The sequence below is a fragment of the Phasianus colchicus genome, chromosome 2, assembly GCF_987193195.1.
Source record: "Phasianus colchicus chromosome 2, bPhaCol1.hap1.1, whole genome shotgun sequence".
Classification (NCBI taxonomy): domain Eukaryota; kingdom Metazoa; phylum Chordata; class Aves; order Galliformes; family Phasianidae; genus Phasianus; species Phasianus colchicus.
Window position 1 is genome coordinate 71,889,050 of NC_143437.1, and position 22,144 is coordinate 71,911,193.

Below are 22,144 nucleotides of genomic sequence, written 5' to 3' on the forward strand. Positions count from 1 at the left end.
GATGAAAGCATAAGGTCAAACTACAGAACATTTAGGATCTTTACATTCAGGGTGATTAAACAGAACTAAAGTTACAAATCTCTATATAATTATGTATATTACCATGGCAAGTGCGATAATGTAGCTAAATAACACTCATATCTAATGCTGCTTGGTTACTTAACTTCAACTGGCTTTTCAGACCAACCTAAAATTTTCACAATCTGAGTAGTCTGAAAAGAAGAGCAACTGGTCCATTTATAAAGTTCCTATTGGTCTGTAAAGCATACAGCTCAGGAGAGGGCTGTTAGATGAACTTAGCAGGAAGGAAGCCTGCTGCTCATCAGCTTTCTCTTCTTCAAAAGTAGGCACTTATTGCAGTCAAGAGGAATTATTGCTGGAAATCTCCATGCATAGCAGTGCTTTTGTTATAATAAAAAAAAATCCTGAACAATGCAATTTCATCCCCACAACAATACCTTTTGTTTTTCCACAACAATCCACACCTTTATGATCTGCAACATGCACACTTTGATTACCAGACTAATATGCATGAAACAAGAAAAACAAAGCCACTACTGGTACTGCTTGTGAGATGGACAAAGCAAACCTGAGCTAGGCACAGAAGGGGCTCATATCTTTTTTTCCTATACTTTTATCATCTCAGTTACTTTATGGAAACAGATTTCCTTGTAGGATTTTGTTCATCTATGTCTGATGAACCCAAAATTCATCATCACAATTCATATTTTGCTTCATAAAAGACCTTTAGTGAAAGCTGATATCAATAGAGCTCTTCTCTTTAGCTCAGACAAAATAATTTGCATTGAGGTCCAAATAGAGAAAATAGCTTACTCTGAAGACAGAGTCTGGAGAGACAGTGCTCAGAAGCCTTATCTTGAATGTGAGCACACCCATGTACTTGACACAAGAAGGTGTGAAAAAATCCTGGTGTTTTCTCACAGTCATTTTTGATCTTGGGTCAAAGTTAGAAGCAGCAATTCCTAACCTTTGCTGAACTTCTCTTTCATTCCTTGCCAACAAGTGCAGTCAAAGGAGAGATTTTCATCAATATTCACTCACCAACAGCAACATTATTGTATACAGACAACTTTCTCCTTGTTAACAGCTATCACAGATATCACACAATCAGTATTTCCTCCATATCAAGCATGAAATATCTTGTCATCAGCATTGATGAGCAGCACTGTAAAGAAACAAATCAACATAAAGATCAGTAGTGAAAGGAAACATGCTCTATTAGATTTGATGGGTGGACCACTCGATGGATAAGAAAATGGTTGAAAGGCCGCAGACAGAGGGTGGTCATCAATGGCTCTATGTCCAGGTGGAGGCCGGTAACGAGTGGCGTCCCCCAGGGGTCTGTCTTGGGACCGGTGTTCTTTAACTTCTTTATCAATGACATCAATGACGGAATCGAGTGCACCCTCAGCAAGTTTGCTGACGACACCAAGCTGAGTGGTGCAGTTGACATGGTTGAAGGAAGGGATGCCATTCAGAGGGACCTCGAGAGGCTAGAAAGGTGGGCCCGGGTGAACCTGATGAGGTTCAACACAGCAAAGTGCAGAGTTTTGCACTTGGGCTGGAGGAATCCCAGGCATCCCTACAGACTGGAAAGAGCAGTCCTTGAGAGCAGCCCTGTGGAGAAGGACCTGGGGGTCTTGATAGATGAAAAACTTAACATGAGCCAGCAGTGTGCCCTTGCGGCTCGGAAGGCAAATGGTATCCTGGGCTCCATCAAAAGAGGGGTGGCCAGCAGGGACAGGGAGGTGATTGTTCCCCTCTACTCTGCTCTTGTGAGGCCCCATCTGGAGTACTGCATCCAAGTGTGGAGCCCCCAGTACAAAAAAGACAGGGAACTGTTGGAGAGGGTCCAGAGGAGGGCCACAAAGATGATCAGGGGACTGGAGCACCTCCCCTATGAGGACAGGCTGAAGGAGCTGGGCTTGTTCAGCCTGGAGAAAAGAAGGCTGTGGGGTGACCTCATTGCAGCCTTTCAGTACCTAAAGGGAGCCTACAAACAGGAGGGGAATCAACTCTTTGAAAGGATTGATAACTGCAGGACGAGGGGAAATGGTTTTAAGTTGAGGGAAGGGACATTTAGGTTGGACGTCAGGGGGAAATTCTTTACAGAGAGAGTGGTGAGGTACTGGAACAGGCTGCCCAGGGAGGTTGTGGATGCCCCGTCCCTGGAGGTGTTCAAGGCCAGATTAGATGGGGCCCCGGGCAGCCTGGTCTAGCATTAGAAAGAGAAGGTTGGTGGCCCTGCGTGTGGCAGGGGGGTTGGAGATTCATGATCCTTGAGGTCCCTTCCAACCCTGGCAACTCTGTGATTCTGTGAAAAAGAAACCTAATGGAAACTTCCTGTCCTTCTTTTCATTATTAGATACCTGAGAAGGTTATACAAGTAACTCAAGTCAAATTCCAAAATGGACCCGCCAGAAGAAACAGCTGGCAGTACAAGAAATAATCTTGAACATTCTCTAGTATTTTGAATGTTCTTAGTTTGTAAAATATTTCAAGAATTCAACAGCAGAATATAGTTAATAAGGATTTGGCTTCCGTTTTCTGCTCTGCTATAGCCTTGCTGGAAGACCAAGGAAATATTTCCAACTTCTCCGTGTTTTTTACTTTACGATGTGCAAAAGCGATACAGTAAAAGAGAATGACATTGTGATATTCAATTAGTACATGAAGCAACTGGACATTCACAGACGATCAGAATTATGTATTTGCTGAGTAGTTATTTTCCATCTAAAAATACATATGTCAATATTCAAAAGAAATACAAGATTACTTCTTTTCTTCTTTTAGAATGAACATATTCACTTTTTAAAGCATATTCTATTTCACAGCAGTCTTCTGTTTATCCTTATCTTCTTGCTGATTAAAACCTGAAAAGTACTGCTGAGCTTAAAAAAAGTGGGAAAAATAGGGTGAAGACTACACTGAAAATAATCATTTAAAAGGCATGCTATTTACATGATACTAATAAATCTTGGTTTTGTTTTCCTTGGGGTAAAGGAGACCCTTTTCTTACTTCATAAATAGCAAGCAAGCAGCAAATATTCAAATGAATCTTGCATTCAACAAGTCAAATATTTTATATGTTTAATTTAGAAGTTAACAAATTTCAAACCATTTTAAAGGTTACAACCACACCATAAAATACACATTGCACACCACTGAAGTATTATTGCTCATTGATAGATTATTTTCTGGAATTCACATTAAAAACCACATTACTAAGATGCTCTTTAGCCCTCCAGTGTTACATTTTAAGGTAATATGTGACAAACATGAATATTCTTAAGGAAGAAAATCTCCTGACTGCGTAGAGCTTAGCTTTGCTCACTGGGAGATTACAGTGTCTTTCATATCTGTTACAAATGTGCAGTTATACTGATGACTTCATAAGTGGAATATCGCATATCATGCTAAAATTTTCCACTAGACTGTAATGTTCTTTCTTTGTTTCTTTCTTGCATGCTTCTTTCTTTTGTCCTTTTTTTTTTTTTTTTTTTTTTTTCCTTCCATTTAGCTATTGCTGGCTTACCAGAGATCTTGAACTTGAGAAAGGTTAGACATCACAATGCTGGAGCAGTTTGTGAGCATCAGCAGATTTAGCTTGTAATTTCATTGATCTATGTGGGCTTGCTGTTTGCAAACCAGCTGCTGCACTGTTTCCCCACAGCTACTGATCTGAGTAGCATTGATTTTTTCCCTTACATTAACATAGCATTACTTCTTTAATGGGCAATAAATGACTGGATGTAAATACAAACAGGGCTGCAACAACAAAAGAGAAAAAAAAAGACATTATTTATTTTTTGTTTAAAGAACTCTATTAATATTTTCCACAAAAATTAAAAGCATGAGTTATTGATCAAGATAAATGCTATTTTAGTGTGCATACATTTATTTTGCCAGGAAATCATCCTTTTTTTCCTACTATGTTTATTCATAGTCCAAAATGTTGTATCTCATAGAGATTGCATTTTTGCCTCAATATAAATGGTAAAATAGACAATTTTTACTAAGAATTATAGAAACATGAATGATTCTCTTCATTCTAAAGCTAGATAGAGACACATGAGATCTGTAGGAGATATCCTCTGTTAGCTCTTTTTTTTTTTTTGTCATTAAAAAAACTTGAATGGACTTCAGTTTTAACAGAGTGGATATGACAACTGCAGAATAGTATGAATTATCTTCCATATATGGCATAAAATATGCTTAGTATATTCCCAGGGATGTTGTGGAATCACAGTCCCTGAAGGCATTTAAGGAAAGGGTAGATGTAGTACTTAGGAACATGTTGTAGTGGGGAATATTGGTGGCAGCTGAATGGTTGGACTGGATGATCTTAGAGGTCTTCCAACCCTAATGATTCTGTGATTCTATTCTGTGATTCTATAAGGTCATAGTATCACCACGTGCTATTTTATTCCAACAGTGAAAAATGTTTTAATTATTCCAACAGTGTAAGACAGTTAAAACAAAAACAAAAACAAACAAAAACAAAAAAGAAAGAAGAAAAAAGCCACAAACCCCAACAGCTAAGTCATTTAAGAATGAACTTGATCAGGCAAAAGTTCCTGATCCTATTTAACAATAGTCTCCAGTCAGCAGGGATGTCAGTACCTTAAAGAGATGCAAAATCAAATGTGGCTTCTACAGACACTTCATGAGGAGAAGGTAAGATTGAGAGTGCTGAGAATTAGCTGGCAAGATCTTCTGGAGAAGAAAAGTACTGGTGGGTTACAGTCTTCTGGGCTGCAGACTATCATCCAAGACTGTAATGCCAGTGATTTCCTCGGTGCCAGTACCTCAGAAAAGCTCCAGCAAGACCCAAAACCCAAAAGGAGTAGGAGTTCCCTGTAACTGTTTATGAAGGAGCATTTTTGTTAGTCTGTGGAAAATGTTCAAAGAAATGGCAGATGGGAATTCCTCATTCTCATGCAACCCTCTTTTTCCTACAACTACAGAAGGGAAATAATTTCATACAAGTGCTGTAGAGGTACCTATTGGAGACTTGCAGGAAAATTATTCCCACTAAAGGAACCTGCCATGTAATACCATGATGGAGTCAAAAAAATAACACATAAATTGGTTACCAAAATTTATGCAGATCCAAAATGCACCTGGTGTCAGTCTAACCAATCTCCCCTGTTTTCACTGTCCTTTGGTTAGCCAGTATTTAATGTACATTTTAGCAGAGACAATGTGCAAATCATTAAAAATTATGTTAAGTAACATTGGTTCCAATCTGAACTTCTACAGCATCCTACTACTAACCTCTTTACAGTCCTAAGTAAGAATTTCCATGCACAATTTTTGCCATCATTTATTCAGTTTTTAATCCACTATGAGATTTGGACCCTTACCTCATAGTTGTTTTTTTTTCTCCTAGTAGTCATTTATGAAGAACTTTACTGAGGGCTTTTTGAAAATACAAATAAACTATGTTCATAGGTCAACTTTATCTACTATTTTATTAACTTTTTCACAGCACTTCAGCAGCTAAGGGGAGCATGATTTCCCTTTATTGATGTTGCGAAGCTTTGACCCTTTTAGCTTATACTTATTCGTTTGCTGAGCTATTCTATCCTTAATTATATTCTTAATCTGTTTCCCCAGAAACAAGGTGTAGTCCACTGGGCTTAATTCCCAATTCTGTATTTGGGCCTGTCTTAAAGCAGTCATCATATTAGAATTTTTCCAACCACCACTGGTCTGTATCACATCTTCTAACAAGTGCTTCCTCCAGTTCATATTTCATTCTGGTAGCTGTTACATCTGATGATTTTCTATTTTTACATGAGTTTATCAAATTACTCAGTACTTCTCATGTAAAAGACTGCCACCTTTGCTAGTGCTACTCGTCTGTTGTGGTTTGATCTGGAAGGTACTGAAGTACCATACAGACATTCACGCACTCCCCTCTGCTTCCCAGTGGGATGAGGGGGAGAATGGGGAAAAAAATACAAAGCAGAACTCATGGGTTGAGATAAAAAGTTTACTAAATTAGAGAAAAGGGAGAGGGATAAAAAGATAAGAGTTACAACAATTATATTGATATGTATATGTAACAAGAGATGTACAAGAAAACGCTCACCACCCACTGACTCTTGCTAGTCTCTGAGCAGTGGAAGAAAATCCCCAGAACTCCCCCCTTTTTCAAACTTTCCTTCCACGTGCTGTCATATGGTATGGAATATCCCTTTGGCCAGTTTAAGTCAGCTGTCCTGGGTCTGTCCCCTCCCGGATCCTTGTGTTCCTCCAGGCCCCTTTGTTGGCAAAAGCGGAGAAAACTGAAGTGTCCTTGGCTCTGCACAACACTGTTCAGCAACAACTGGAAACGTCAATGTGTTATCAGCATTGTTTTTCAATCAAAACATAGCATCACACCAGACACTGCAGAAAAATAACAGCCTCATCTGAAAATAAGACATCATCAATTTGTGTTTTGAACCTCATTTGGCATCTAGAAGAAGGAACAAGGTAAAAAAAAGTCTATTCAACTCTATCAAACTCTTTCTTCTGTGGTGAATTTTAATCATGTTTAACTATGGTTTTAAGTTGATATTTTTTCTTTTTAATTATTTTGCCCCTACACTTTCTCAGCTGAGCAACTGTTCACTCCAAAGTTATTAAATCTAGTTGGCAGCTTTTGTGGCTTTGGGTTTTTATTTTAGTGGATAGATGTGGCCCATCAACCTCAATGAATTATTTGCTATCCTCACTTCCTGGAGAAAAAGTGGGAAGGGAATATCAAATCCTTCCACCATCCATTAATAACCAGTCAGGCACACTAGCAATATCTAACACCAGGAGCTGTTAAAACCAGCTTTCACAATAATCTGGCAAATAACAGATAGAAAAAGGATGTGCTTATGTGAAAAGATATGGTTTTTGTATTCTGGGATTGTAGGAGTGTTCTTCATCTCTGTTTAAAGTACACAGGTCTTAATGATTAGGAAATATTGTTGAACACGATTTTTAGTGAAAAAGCATTGAAAATTCCCACTGAAATGTGTACGTGGCTAAGCAAAGGTCAGCAAGCTGTTGAGTAAACCTTAAATGCTCACACTAGAGGATTAGAAACTCTGAATTTCAGCATTCGGTGAAGTCGATGGACTTTCCTTTGGAATTTGAGTCTTTAATACTCAGGTCTGAATTTGAATGGATGAGAAAATTGAAAAGGAACTTCATCTGAAAACTGATTTTGATTGCTCCCAAAATATAAAGCTCCCAAGTATGAAGGCATAGATTTCAAACTATGCCATGCTTCCACAACAAAAACTCACATTACATTAGCTTCAGCTAGGTTTGAATTTCATTACAAAATTATCACATAGCTTTAACTGTAAGTAAGAGGGTAGATTACTACTGGCTTTGTTTTCCCTTCAAATAAAATTTCCAGTTTCATGTGTTTGGAGGCTCTATGTGCTGCACTGCTAAGCATAGATTTCTGCCTAAATTATATTTCTATTGGCTTTAACAAATTAAAATAGAACATGTTTTAATGCATGTGTTTAATATTAAATCATTTTTGCTTCAGGGAAATTCTAGTAAACGTTAACTGTCAAAAAATGTAATGAAACAAAGTTAAAATAATAGAAAGTAGTCTGCAACAACAGCTTTTCTTTTCAGGTTAACAGAAGTTCAGCTCTGCATGTTCAAACTACTCCTTTACTAAGAACAGAAAGGTTGAGGAAGTAAAAGTCAAGTACACAAATATATACTGTTGAATAATATATGGAAATTATCATTGTTATCATTCTTCACTTGCTTACTGTTAAGTGCACTTCAATCAATGAAAGAAAAAAGCAACTAAATTAATATACAAATATTTTTATTGTAGCAATTACCTTTTCATTTTGGATTTCTAATATGTAAACACATTTTTCATATGATCTTGGAAAATATAAGAGTACCATTTAAGCGTTCTGAATTGGTGTAACATCTAACGCATGCATTATGTCAGAAAGAAACCGATATGAAGAAATTAAACTGCATCAGAAATATTGACAGACCTATAGATTGAATTACACAAATGTGAGATACATACAGACTTGGAGCAGTTCTGCTTAGTGATCAATGTCAAATGAATTTCAAAATTATTTTTGCTTCTTGTGTCTTGTTTTATTTTAGAATTTAATTTCAATTAGTAGTATGAAATAAAATCAGTACTTATTATTTTCATTTACAAATGAAATAAAGTATAACTAGTAAAAGCAGATTTGAACTTAAAACCTTTTTTTTTTTTTTTTTGAGCCCAAGCACCGCTATGTTTATCTCTACTAAGATACAAATTATTCAAAAGCAAGAAGTAAAATTAGAGACCTGAAAGTTTCCACCTATTAATGTCATAAATCGATTACACAGGCTGTATGATGAGGTTGTATTGCCCCCTATAGTCACTGTATGTCAGCTGGAATGGAAGGGGGAAGAAAAGGGGAAGAGTGAAAGAAATTGTTTGCAAAAAGTGCTGCAGATTTGGTTTGATTCATACTTTATAAAGGGCGTGGTGGAAAACAGTAGACAAATCTATCCTGGCCATACTGTTCAAGATAAATTTGTATGTGTTACTGTCCAAGTATGTCTGGATAAAATAAAATGTACCTTCACATGTAAATCAGAAGATTTCTGCAGCTTATTTTATCTGTCTGTATTTGGTATGTATTTGTCAATCTCTGGTACGTGGCAGTGCACCAAAGATGGGAGTGTACCTGCCTTGTATGTTCAGTTGCAGATGAGTGGGCTTGATTCACCAGCAAAGGGCACAAGAGCCTACCTTCTCTTTTTCTCCCAATGGGGATACCTCTGGAGGCTGAGCGTAACATGGATATTTCTCTCCAAGGCATACAAGACTAAAAGAAGTGCTAGAACTATGGACGACATGCACAAACTACTTTTTGAAGCAGCTTCAGGACAGAGGCTAGAAAGAAAGAAAGAGGTTCCCCTTCAGCAGTAGGAACAAAACTTCATGCTGCCCATACCCATGCTCAATGGCAGCCTCTAGACCTAGGAGACACAGGATGTTTTCCAAATTCCTTCAGAATAATGTGCCATTTTTAACAACCAGCACAAGGACACAGCTACATGCCAGGACTTGGATTTTTCCAGTTAAGTTCTTCTTACTTCGCTTTGCTATTATAAAAGCACTTAATTGAATCTCACCTCAGCAGCTGTCCTATCCTAATACTTTTCTCTTATGAACATAATTATGCACAGCATTCTGTATGTCATTTAATAGGTTGCAAACACAATATAACAAATGCATTAAATTCTTGGGGATATCTTAAAAATGTTTCATGAACTACTGACACTACTGTACCATCAAACTTCATGGAAATGACAAATACTCAACACACCAGACTCGGTAGGGTGTTATACTGCAACCACTGTTCATCATATTTCTGGAGAAAGCTTTTCTACTTTCATAATTACAGGGATACTTTAAGTTATCTGAAGTTCATGCTACTCTTCAGAGGTGACAGTTTCATTTCTGAGTCATCTACCTTTTTTCCTTCAGTTGCACAAATATGTTTGTAGTTGCATAATAAGCAAACTGGTTGGAAAACTTCAGCTGCCAAGAACATAAGTTTTTTTCCTTATCATATTATTTTTAACTGGGATCTGTTTTGAGGTTCATCATGTAGCAGCATTCATGTTTGTACTTGCACAAGGGATATGAGAAACAGAAGTAACAGCAGTTGGCTATGGAAACTAATTCTATGGCAATGATGTCTTACGATAGTTAAAAGCTTTGTGTAGCAATGGTTTCAGGAACATGAATTGTCCTTAAAATGCCATTATATTTCACTCAGTCTGAGAAAGAATATAGTAAGTTTTCCTATCTGCATACCTTCACAAATCTCCGTCCAGACAGAAAAGACAGTCTTGCAAAGTGAAGCTGAACAATTTGTTTTGTTTTTGTGAGTTTATGGCCGAATACCAAATCATTATTTTACTATGATGACTAGAAACTCAATAATGACTAGCCTACTGATGAAATGTGATTGCTGCTTACCCAGCAGATCGATACTGTCTCACTGCCTCCTGATGTGGAGGCTCTGTACCCTGAGAGTATTCAACCATTTATCTTACCCTTTACTGTAAGCTCTTTGAAGCAGGGTTAGTTTTTTGTTCTGTTATCCTTGTAGATAGCATGAGACCTGCAGCTTCACTGTCAAAAGTTAAATGGAAACACCTGCAATGTTTACCTAATAAAAATTGTAGAATATCTACCAGAGGTATCACATCTTCTAATTGTCTCACCTAGATAACCAGCCTTACTCTTGTATCTTCTGGTTGATCACTTTGCTTTCTTTCTACCCTACATGCACTGAGACCCTGTTGCATACTAGATATCACTGTAAAGTAATTCAACTAATGTGAAATTCTATGAGGTCTACTCCAAGGGCTACTCCAAAAGTAATGCCTCCTATTTTATGATGTATGTCCATGATGTCAGAAGAAAATGTTGTTGGTAAGGCAGTAAAGGCTGAACCTTCCCACCAATATTCTCTTACATTTTGTTGCTATGGGGCAGATGGCAACTGAGGGGCAGTCTGGCAAAACAGCGTCTGACATGGAAGTGCATATGAAGCAAAGGTGTGACCTTGAATTGCTACATGCAGAAAAAAATTATATCCATCAACACTTGCTGAATGTTTCTGGAGATCAAACCGTGGATGTCAGCACAGTATGGTGATGGGTGGTGTGTTTCAGCACTGGCAATGTAAATGTGAAAGACAAGCCTTGTTCTAGATGGAAATGATGATTTTTATGAGCGTGGCATGCAGGCTCTTGTTCATCACTAGTGAAAATGCACAGCTAATAGTGATAACTACTTTGGAAAATAGTGTTTAGTAGGTGAGAATTTGCTCTATCAAAGTGTTATTGTGCTTTTTGTGTCTGTTGCCATTTCCACAGAAATAAATAGAAGGCATTACTTTCAGAGCAACCTGTGTAATCATGAGTCACTCAAGGCTATCACTATCTTTGCCTTAATTTTCTCTTAGTCATGCTTCTTTCACAGAACCATAGAATCATGAGAGTTTGAAAAGACCTCCAAGACCATCCAATCCAACCATCCACCTATCACAAGTATTTCCCACTAAACCACATCCCTCAGTACATCTAAATGTTTCTTGAATACCCTCACAGATGGTGACTTAACCACCTCTCTGGGCAGACTGTTCCAGCATCTAACCACTCTTTTGGAGAATAAATTTTCCCTAACATCCAAACTGAATCTCCCCTGGTGCAACTTGAGGCTATTCCCTCTATTCTTATTGCTAGAAACATGAGAGAAGAGACCAGCCCCCTCTATCCATTTATCTCATTTATCCATCTGTGGAATGTAAAGGACATAGTCAACACAGAAAGAAATAAACACATAGAGCAAGTCTAATCTACCAAAATTATTATGCCATCCATTTTCCTTGTATTTTGTATGTTTCTGTAGGGCATACACAATGAAAAACAGGTTTTTAATTCAAATCAGAGTTACTTTTGAACTAGAGATTGCAGTGTTAGGCATATTTACATTTTTGGATAACCTTTACTTGATTCTGTTTTACATATTATTTTTCCATATTTCCTCAGTCACCTCATTGCTAATGTGATAGAAAGAATAAAATACAGCAGAGCTAGATCTTCTGAAGTGAAATGCTTCTGTACTTCCCTCTGGTCTTTGTCTGGCAGCATACTCAAACTGCCATGATTCTCTCTCAAAATAACATTTTGTTATGGAAGTCAACACTAACATTTAGAGGGTAACAATTCAGAAGAGAAACAAGGTGGTTAATAGATGTCTTCTGAATATTTTGGATATGTAACACTAAAGATTTGTTCCAATATCAGATGGGTTGTTGAAGTACAGCTCTTTGATGATTCAAGAAAAGGCAAATAAACTACTACAGGAGAAGGACAGAGAATTAATTCTGACTGAAAATGACAAGTTCAAACTATTACTGCAAGGGGGCTAAAAAATGAATGTAAATCCATCCCAAAGGCTTTTACACTAGCAGAATATGCTTAAAATATCTTACTGGCACTCAGAGAACCACAGTTTTTCTTAGTTTTCTCTTCACTTACTGGGAAGAAATGACTTGACTTCCCAGTGGACAGCGCACTGTCCATGTGGCATTTCATCAGTCTCATCACAGGGAAGACAAAATTTCTGACATTCCCTGCTAAAAATTGTTTGTTTGTTTTGAATCTCCTACAGTCACAGTGAGTAGAGGCAGATGCACCTTTTCCGTTCCTCCCCCTATGATGTTGTGAAATCCAAGACAGACCATGATAGACAATTCTAACCAGCCTTGTAAAGACAGTGGTATGTGGATGATTCCAATCTACATATACTACAGTCTTTCTAAATCATTGTTAGGTAATTAGAAAAAAAAAACATTTTAAACATTTATATCTCTGGTGACCGTAGTATGGCAGAATCTTGCAACAAACATTCACAAGGTTCATAGTTTTGCATTTTGATATCTCTACACAGGCAGCTAGTTTAATTTCTTGTATATCTGTGTCATTTTCCTTTCATATTAATATTCCTATATGACAAGTACACTACTTCAAGCTGCTGAACTGATTTTCAAGAGGAATCTTGGTTCACATGAATTGTAACTCCTCATGAAATTCTTCAAAAAACAGCCAGATTCAATTCCATTCCTTATACTGGAATATTAGGAAGTAATCTAAAGGATGAAAAAATTATAAACTAGCAGAAATAGTCATACTGTTTTCAAAAACGCTTGTGAAAAGTATTTTGTTGCCTTAGTTTTACAACAGGTACGGTATCTCTACAACAGTTAAAAGGCACCAGTTAAGTTCTGTACAGAAGCTCTTTTTCTGAGTACACACAAAAAATTGTCCTAACTGAATCTCCACAACTCTTCATTGTGAAAAGATTTATTTATTTATTTTTGTTTTGCCATTTCATTCTGTTTTCCTTTTATCTCCTTCCCTTTCTCACTTTGATAATTTCACTGAGTTCCCACTATTTCATCTCCAAGTACTTTAAATATCACAGTGTATATTTTGCTCTAATGAAGAAATTAATACAGAAATATTTTAATATTTCAACACTTATCCATAACTATGGGTTATCACTGCATAACTATATTATACAATGTAGCCATGCCCAGCAAGCCAGCCGTGCTAGTCTTCATTTTTTTGCTTATCTTCCTCACCTGTTTTGTTTCATTTAGTTTGATATCATGATTCTGTGTAGCACTAGAATCACATGATTGTGGCGCTGCTAAAATGCCACTGCTGTTGGTCAGGTGCTAATGAACAGTGCATGCAGTTCCCCACCAAATTCAGACTATTGTTTTAAAAGCAGCCCTCTAAAAACAAGTAGTGTTTAGAGATGTATGTCTGCACGGTGTACCAAAAAAGGAAATACGCAGATCACTCTGAAATCTATCATTATTTTGCGTGTACATAGATTGTTCTGAAAGTAATGCCTCCTATTTATTTCCATGAAAATTACAACAGATAGATACAAAAAGCACAATAACACTATTTGATAGAGCAAATTCTCACCTATAAAGCACTATTTTTCAAAATAGTCACCATCATTAATTATGCTTTTTTTTTTTTTTTTTTTTTTTTTGCCAGTAATGGACAAGAGCCTGCATGACGCGCTCATAAAAATCTGCTCCAGTGGAGGTGACCCACTGTTGCTGTCATTACTATTGAAACATGCCAACCACCACCTCTCTGCATTCACATCCACGCTTTGGTCTCCAGAAACATTTTCCGCAAGTGTAGATGAATGCTAATGAGTGCAATTTTCTGCATGGAGGAATTAAAGGACACACCTTTGCTTTCTATACACTTCCATGTCAGATGTCATTTTGTCAGAACTGCCCCTGTGCTGTCATCTGTTGCACAGCAACAAAATGTAATGGAATACTGACAGGAAGGTTTATCCTCTGCTGCCATACTACTAACATTTGCCTCTGACATCATAATCCAAGATCATAAAATAGGAGGTATTACTTTCAGAGCAACCCTCATAGTTTTTCTTAATATTTCTAAAGAAACATCTTTCTTTGAGTAGATCATGCCAGTTTCTTTTGTGCAGGCCAATAGGGATCATTAAACACCAATGGGCCTCTGAGTCCTCTTCAGAGATGATGACATTGTAGGCTTCATCAAGGAATTCGTTTTCCTTCTGTACAAGATCTGCAGGGCAAGGAAGGTAAATGAACTATGAAAAATATAATCACTGCTTTTACTGGTGCTTTTTTCATCATAAAAATTCCATTTATTTAAATTCCATTATGCCTGCTGAAAGCATAAATATATACTTTTGTTACATTTTTACATTCTCTTTGTCAAAAAAATATTTAAAATATTCTCCATGATAAATATTACACAAGATGGGAGTAGAAACTTTGGGACAAAGTGAGTGGTTAACAAAGTAAATTTATCTAGAAAAGCTGCTCAGAAATGATGGGAAAATATTTCACAAGTATCTTTGGGGATTATAGTCTAATACATTTTCAGAATTGATTTGAGAACTAAGGTTCAGATTTTCAAAAGTACCTGGGCATTTAACTCACATTTTAATTTAAGAGAGCTGGACCCCAAAACACCTATGAGAAGCTAGAATTTAGGATGAAAAGCCTTACTGAAAGTCAGGGGGATTTGGGTTATCAAAGGCCAGAATTTTTTTAAAGAATTTAGGAATATAGAAAGAGAAATAGATGCCTAGCTGTTTTTTTTTTTCAAAGCAGAGTGAAGAAAGGTTAAGTCCGTAACACTCATTGAGATTAGTGTGATCTTAGAAAGTGCTAGATACACTTCTGCATTTAAATATCTCTCAAAATCTTTTCTTGAATTGTTTTTGAAAGTGCAGCTTTATCATCCGAGTGATTTGTTCTTAATTCTTCACCTCAAAAAGACTGCCATAGATGTATTTCACTTTTGTCTTATGATCTTGATGGAAGCAGACAGGATTAGATAACAAAATATTATTTTAACAAAGTTTACTTGATATTTAGATCAGAAAAAAAAAATCATAAACAATAATAAATGACTAAGAGCTGAAAATAACAGGTTTGTTTTTCTGTAATTGTATTTGGGAGAGCTCTGCTAGACTCTGAGCATGTTCAGCTTCAAAAGAAAGTTCATCTTGTAAATGCTAAGCAGCCCACAGCACAAGCTTGTGTGTATGAAGTCATATTGTTACCAGTGCTAGAATGAATAATTTACTTTCATTGCATTCATCAGCTGGGAAGAAGATGAGGGTTAGTCTGGAAAAAGGAAAGAAGTTGCAATGCGTCACAAACCTGGAAACATAGTTGTGGATTTTGATTTCTGAGGATGGAGAATTTCTGTCTGACTGCACACCTCATGAATATCTGCAGCTCAGGTGTTTTTAGCCTCTAGTATTTTTTATTCTCATTTTTGTAATTCACTCATACAATTATCTTCTAAGTAACAGTTCTCAGTATTAAGGCTTTAAAATGAATCCACTCTTTGGTACTGAAAATATAAGTTCCTTCCTGAGTCACATTTGATTTTTTTCCCCATGATAACTGGCTTCTGAACACGCTGGCTGATCGTAAGCTTTGTCATGAGATGCTGAGATATAAAGAACAACATGTTACCTCATAATCTCTTCTTGTTAATGCTTGTTCTGGAGAGCACCTGCTGTCTCTAAAAGGGATTTAAGTGACCCAAGATTAAGAAGTCTCCCTACAACAATTACTGTTCTTATCACTGAAGAATACTCACACCAATGTGACATCTTTCTGATGGTTTCAAATTCACAGACTTAGAGATAAGAGTCAAAGAATCATACTGTATGCAATTATAAGATATCAAACCGGTCCAATAATGTTCCATTTTGGAGAATATTAACACTATCAGACTAATGGATTTCTGTCTGCAAAGCATCTATTAGGAAGAAATGACTTCAGATTTCGTTTAAATAAATTTTCAAGTGTAAAAATGCTTACAATATTATTTCCGGTTCATCCTTAATTCATAAATGACATAATGAGTGTCAAGGAGCTAAATTAATTAGCCAGTGTAACACTGGCAATTTCTTAGAGGTGGTATAAAAACTCATAAATACTATCATTCATATCAAAGAATCACAGAATTGCAATCATTGGAGACCTCTCAAGAGTTCATTGAGTCCAGTCCCCCTGCTAAAGCAGGTGCCCTACAATAGGGTGCATAGATAGACATCCAGACAAGTCTTGGATATCTCCACAGAAAGAGATACCACAGCCTCTCTGGGTAATCCTCCCCAGTGCTTCATCACCCTTACCTTAAAGAAGTTCTTCCACATGTTTGTATGGAACTCTGTATTTTCAAGTTTTAGGCCAAATGTATGTCTTCTTATCTCTTTGATTTAAGGGATACAAATAAATAGATTTACAGTCTCGTATACACAAAAGATCTGCTATCACGACAACCATCAGAGTATCTCTCATATCACTCCTCAAAATATTTTTCAAAGCCTGCTTAACCACTGAGCTCTCCTTTCTGTTACTTGCATTGATGGTATTTGTGCAATGCTGGCTTTTTAAATATTGTCAAAATTCATCAATATTTTGAAATTTTAATTGAAAAGCTGAAATTACATATAAGTAGTACTCATTGACTCTGACCATCCTTTCTTCTTTCTAACAGTTTGAGCATAAATACTGTAACATGAACTATAATTTTACTTCTTCTCTTCCTCCATCCCCATCAACTTGGGATCCTTTAGAAGACAACTTCAAGAAATAGGGATAATAAATATCAAAGCTAAATATCAAATACTATTAACTAAACTTCTGATTTAGTCATCTTTCATATTAATTGAGAAATTGAGACTGCTTGGAACTTTCCTTTATCCGGTCTGAAGGAATTTTGAAATCTCCAGATGACCAACCATCTAAATAACTTCAGTAAAGTTTGTACCATCTAACTCATTCAAATGCTACTTGAATTAAAATTGAACTGATTTCATTTTATTTAAACAAACAAACAATATATATTTATAAGATGGATAGAACAGAATAGTTGAGTTGGAAAAGACCTGCAAAGGTTACCCAGTTCAACCACCTGACCTCTTCAGAGCTAATCAAAAGTTAGCATGCCATAATGAGGGCGCTGGTCAAATGCCTCCCATTCCTGCAGGTATGGCGCATCATCCACCTTGCTAGGAAGCCTGTTATGGAATTTGACTACCCTCACTGCAAAGAAATTTTTCCTAATATCCAGTCTGATCCTTCTCTACTTCAGATCTACACTGTTCTTAAGCATCCTGACATCAGCTCCTAAGTAGCAGAGTCTGGCACATTTCTTCGCTACCCCTTCTGAGGGAGCTGCTGAGAGCAGTGAGATCACAGAATCACAGAATGGCCCGGGTTGGAAGGGACCTCAAGGATCATGAATCTCCAACCCCCCTGCCACATGCAGGGCCAACAACCTCCCCAATTAATACTAGACCAGGCTGCCCAGGGCCCCATCCAATCTGGCCTTGAACACCTCTAGGGATAGGATATCCACAGCCTCTCTGGGCAGCCTGTTCCAGCACCTCACCACTCTCACAGTAAAGAACTTTCACAGTAAAAAACTTCTCACCTCTCAATCTTTTCTCCAGACTAGATCAGGCTCTCAGCATCTTCTCATTCCACATGCCTTCCAGCCTTCCTCTGGATACTTTCAGTGACTTTAACATTCTTCTTACGTTTCAGAGCCCAAACATGTACACAGTATTCAAGGCAAGGCTGCAACAGCACTAAATATAGTGGGAGAATCACCTATGGAATAGCTGGCTAAGCTGTATTCAGGTAATACCATAGTGCATCTTCCCCTTTGGCTACCAGGGCACACTACTGGCTCACGTTGAGCCTATTGTCAATCAGCACCCCAAGTTCCTTTCTGCTGAGCTGCTCTCCAGCCACCCAAAAACTAGTGAAACTAGCTCTCCATCTCCCAAAAACTAGTGAAACTCACAGATTGGTTAGAAACAAAAATTAATAATTTTAAATTAGATGCAAATTGTAGGTTTGCCAGAAGGAAAAAGTAACAGAAGGCAACTGTAACAGTGAATGGATAATTTAAAGGATAATTGAAGACTGTCATCCTGGATACTAGGTGATGGAAAGCCAAGATGTCAGTTTGCTGCAGCTGAGGAAAGTTTTAACTATCCCAAGCTGAAAAGGTGAAATTATTATCTGAGGTCATTTCACATTTTCTTGGTTATGTTTAGGATTCCTCCAGTGAAAAAGAATAAGTTCACTGTGTATAAGCTCTCTATTTATAATTTCATTAGAATATTTTCTTTTTTGTGCCAATAGCAAAACTTGAAGGAGAATCCCATTGCATTTTTAGACTACATTATGCACAGCTTTTTTTCCTGACTGTAGAACACCTGAAATCCATTGATTGTATCCATAGTGGTAGAAAAAATGTACAAAAAACAACCAAATTAATTAATAAGCTGTGACATGTTGCCCAAGCAAAGAAGATTAAGTATTAACTTAATTGTGTTCTATGTGTCTAATGAATGTTTCCAGCACCACAGAAATTGCATCAGCTACACTGTGAACTTTAGGATATATGGTAATCCACTATAACAGATACAGGGAGGTTGACTGGAGGATTTATCAGGATTGGACACAGAAATCCAGACTGTTCCACTGATCCACAGATCAATGATTACACAACAAACCACACCAGCTCCTTCACAGCTTGCTCAGTCTGTTGTGTCACTGTGTAGTTAAGAAGCCTTTAATCTTCAGGCTGACATAGGCACAATGAGTCTACAGACCACAATTTCATAAACTATTTGGATGAAAGCTAATTACAGCCTGTTACTCTAGCTGCTTTCCTGTGAGTAGAAGAGTGTGGAAAATCATCACATGCATTGATTTTACTGTTTCATGCTTTGTGCTATGAACTGCGACTGCAAAAATATTAATACAAAAATAAAGACATTTCTATGTTTCAAAAGTATAAAAGACTCAGATAGTCATAAAATCGCGCTCAAGAAGTGGTCAAGAAGTATCCCCCAATATATATGCTTAATTTACTTCACATAAAATTTCTGTTTGCCGAGTTCCCAGTAAGGGCATATTTTTACAATTGTTTCCAATGACAAGTGCATTTTCAGATTTGAGCAACAGACTTTAAAATGGGGCTCTGTGGTACCAAAAATGAGCTCAACTAAAGGCAGTTAGCGCAAAAAACTTTACATCCATGTGTCTAACTCTTAAACTCCAATGGGACTGTTGACAATGTGCAAAGTGAAAAACACAACCAAACCTTTGCAGGACTAGGGACTTCAGAGTAATGTTACTAATACCAGTATAATATATTATTAAAAACAAAGTGAAATAGAACAACAAATAATGATTAGCATAAATGAAAACTGATGTTAATTGAGTATAATAGATCAATAGAAGGAAGCAAATACAAGAAAACCAGGAAAAGCATCAATAAACTAGAAGGATACAAACAGGATACAAACATGTATAGAGTATGGTTTACCAGAAAAGAAACAATGATAAATAAGGAAGGAGATAATGTCCTTCACAATTCAATAATCAGCAGAAAACTATGAATTAATAAAGAAAATGCTATCTCCCAAAAGTCGTATTTGTAACGTACAAGATATATGAGCCAGATTCACACACACATTTAAAAAAAAAAAAAAAAAAAAAAAAAAAAAAGATAAATCAAAGATTTCAACAATAAAAAGCCTTTTCATAATCAGAGAATGGCATAAGAAATCTTATTAATGAAACAGCTGCAGTGTCTCCTGTCACAATATCCTTTGATGACAAATTATGCTTCAAGGTGAGAGCCAAGTCAGTTGAGATTCTTATTCTGAATTACTCCATAGGAATCCAGCTCTCTTTCTCCCCCATCTCTCTCTCTCACATATAGTCATATGAGTAGGCCATGATGAGTTAGTTGAGAACAAATGAAGTAAAGTCATCCTTCACTACTTCTTTCCTATGTAACAGATTTCCGGTTAATGTAACTATTGAATATTTATTTAAGTACTTCCACACATTTTTTCCCCCCTCTTTGTAGTTTGGGAAGAGACAAGCAGTTTAGCACGTTATTTCAGGAAAATTTTTCTTCCTTAGAACTTTTCTTATGTTCTGAATGCTACAACAACAATGGTTTCTAGCATTTGTCATCATGCTTTCTTATACCATATTCCAAATAGTCTGTCAACAACTCCTTTAAACTCCTCGTGCATACAATAAACCTTTTTCATGTCCATGCTATTTCTCCCCATTTCAGTTCTCATTGACGAGTCTGCCATCTTAAACTAGTTTCCATCTGATTTAGCCTAGTCCAGTGACAAAACAGCCCTCTTCCCTCATAGCCTATGAGAAATAGGCTGCTTTTTGTGGAAGAGAATATATATGCAAAACACCTGTGCTCCTGCTACCATCAGCAGGCTACAGTAGAATATTTCTAAGATACACATAATTCTGGCTTAGTTCCACAAAATGAATGGTGTAACTGTCTCAATTTAATTACCAACCCATGAAGCAATCTGACAGACCCAATGCAGTGCTTAGTAAGCATTTTACTTCAGACAGCTTAAAGATGTATTGTAGCACTGAAATTAGAATACGTAGCATGACTTGTTCTGTCATCCTACTTTGGGAATGCAGCATTCTTGTCTCTATAATGAGCTGTCTGATATTCACCCATTTCACCTGTAGCAAACAGGAGTAAAACGTGAGTAACCATAAGTTGGCATATTAGTTGAATGCAAGCTAAAATATTCATTTTCTTGGCAGAATGTTTTAGATTCTTTAAACTATCTAGACAAGTGCAATACATAATTTACTTATATTTACATTTTGAAAAACACTTTGTGTTTACTAAATTTTTAAAAATTACAATCAGAAAAAAAAAAAAAAGAAAAAAAATCCTGTTCATTTTTTTCTCCATCTTCCCACTTGCAAGAAGTTAGAAAAACACTTGCAACTATATATAGAATAAGGATAAAATATGTGTTACTTGTGACCTATTTGTGAGAAAAAGTTTTCTGTTCTTAATTCAAAGAACAAGCAGGAAAAATATTGTGTTGAAAACAATTCAAAAAAGAAAAAACAAAACACTAAAGGACACTTTATAAAGCTTACACTAATGCAATTCAGTAATGACTTTTTTAATAAATATATTCATACTTGAAAATATGCACTCCACACTATTGCAAGTATAGTGAAATGATGTACCTTTATTAAAAGCAGAAAACAAGTGAACCAGCTTCTTTCCAGAACAAGAAAGACTGAAACTTATTTATTCATGTATAATCTTACATGGAAAATTGAGTAGCTTTATTTTCTTTTTAATTATGTCATTATATCAAAATCAGGCTCTGCCACCTTTCCTCCAACTAAACAATTTTAAGAAGGTGTTTGTAAAAACAATAAAGCCCAAGGTGGGTTTCAAAACACATCATAGGAATGTTCACACCTATGAGATGGCCTGGCTACAGTATACAAAAATCAGTGCGTTTTCATTGACTTAATTACTGACTTAACACAACTCTGAGTTAAGTGTCATAAAACAAATCCTGCTCAGTGCCAGCCATCTCAGAAGTCGTAAATCATGGAATGCAAAAAAACAGTACTCCAAATTATCCATACAAAAAAAAAAAAACAAAAACAAAAAATAACCCCACAACTCTCAACTCTTTAAAATAGACTTAGTAAAGCAAAGAAACCAAGATCTTTCTTTTTGTTCTCTGCAGTAAAGAAAAGAGTCCTTTCAGGAAGCACAGACAAAAAAGAAGTTTCAGGCACTATTAGAAAAATTGGAGTCATACAAGAATGGAACTGTACACTATCTGAAACAATATTAATGTCTATGATTTTGAAGTTATTTTAAAATTTAGGCTTGAAATGTATTAATAACCAACAGAATACCATCAATTCAGCACATGAAGCCGTAATGGCATACACTCATTCATGTGTACTCTTCCTTTTTCTGTTCATGTTTTCATGTTTGGTCAAATCAGTTCCATTTCTTGTAATTGCTTGGGAAGAAAGGATCAGAGAATCAAATTTGTGCAGGCCATACAAAAGCCAAATATTATAAGGGTGTGTACTTAGTGCATTTTTGAAGATCAAGG

At 36.5% G+C, this 22,144-nt stretch overlaps 1 long non-coding RNA gene across 1 annotated transcript in view; it reads right to left on the reverse strand.

The window, feature by feature from the left end:
- Positions 1–14,105: 14,105 nt before the first annotated feature.
- Positions 14,106–22,144, reverse strand: part of LOC149919105 (uncharacterized) — a 165,988-nt gene continuing 157,949 nt past the window's right edge. The window contains exon 3 of the long non-coding RNA XR_016464768.1: positions 14,106–14,217. This is a non-coding gene — a long non-coding RNA (uncharacterized LOC149919105). The remainder of the gene's footprint in view (positions 14,218–22,144) is intronic.